We start from the raw sequence: 289 nt of genomic DNA on the forward strand, positions 1-289 counted from the left end.
CGATAGCCAAGGAATTTAACTTCCGCCTGCCCGAACACGCACTTGGTCTGGTTGATAACCACTCCGAATTTCCTTAACCGTTCGTACACGATCTCCAGGTGCTGCAGGTGCTCGCGTTCGGAAGTCGATGCGACGAGTATGTCGTCTATGTACGCGTAACAGAAATCCAGACCTCGGAGGACTTCGTCGATGAACCGCTGGAAGGTTTGCGCGGCGTTGCGCAGGCCAAACGACATTCGGAACGGAAATTCGAATAATCCGAACGGTGTCGTTATAGCCGTTTTTTTTT

General features: G+C 51.6%; 1 protein-coding gene across 4 annotated transcripts in view; it reads left to right on the top strand.

Moving 5' to 3' along the window:
* The window catches only part of LOC108750152 (dual 3',5'-cyclic-AMP and -GMP phosphodiesterase 11), a 321,538-nt gene that overhangs the window by 35,122 nt on the left and 286,127 nt on the right, over positions 1-289 (top strand). The window lies entirely within an intron of this gene.

Source organism: Trachymyrmex septentrionalis, unplaced genomic scaffold (assembly GCF_001594115.1).
Source record: "Trachymyrmex septentrionalis isolate Tsep2-gDNA-1 unplaced genomic scaffold, Tsep1.0 scaffold33, whole genome shotgun sequence".
Classification (NCBI taxonomy): Eukaryota; Metazoa; Arthropoda; class Insecta; order Hymenoptera; family Formicidae; genus Trachymyrmex; species Trachymyrmex septentrionalis.